The sequence below is a fragment of the Cucurbita pepo genome, unplaced genomic scaffold, assembly GCF_002806865.2.
Source record: "Cucurbita pepo subsp. pepo cultivar mu-cu-16 unplaced genomic scaffold, ASM280686v2 Cp4.1_scaffold020154, whole genome shotgun sequence".
In the NCBI taxonomy this organism is placed as follows: Eukaryota; Viridiplantae; Streptophyta; class Magnoliopsida; order Cucurbitales; family Cucurbitaceae; genus Cucurbita; species Cucurbita pepo.
In genome coordinates, this window is record NW_019665848.1 from 1 (window position 1) to 252 (window position 252).

A 252-nucleotide genomic window follows, 5' to 3' on the forward strand; every position below is an offset into this window, starting at 1 on the left:
GAACCAAGTGCGGTGAACGTGGATCGAACACGTGACCTTTAAATCTTTAGTCTGACGCTCTCCCAACTAAGTTATCCCCGCAATCATTAGATATGAAAATTCATCAGTAAAGATATTTTCGCTGATTCATTGAGATTTCAAAAGAAATAATGACNCTGCAAATAGAAACAAGTGCGGTGAACGCGGAGATCGAACAAGTGACCTTCAAATTTTAAATCTGACGCTCTCCAAACTGAGCTATCCCTGCTAACA

General features: G+C 40.2%; 1 non-coding gene across 1 annotated transcript; it reads right to left on the minus strand.

The window, feature by feature from the left end:
* Window positions 1-8: 8 nt before the first annotated feature.
* On the minus strand, window positions 9-81 carry TRNAF-AAA. Its single transcript has one exon. It is a non-coding gene; the product is annotated as a tRNA-Phe (tRNA).
* Window positions 82-252: the final 171 nt, after the last annotated feature.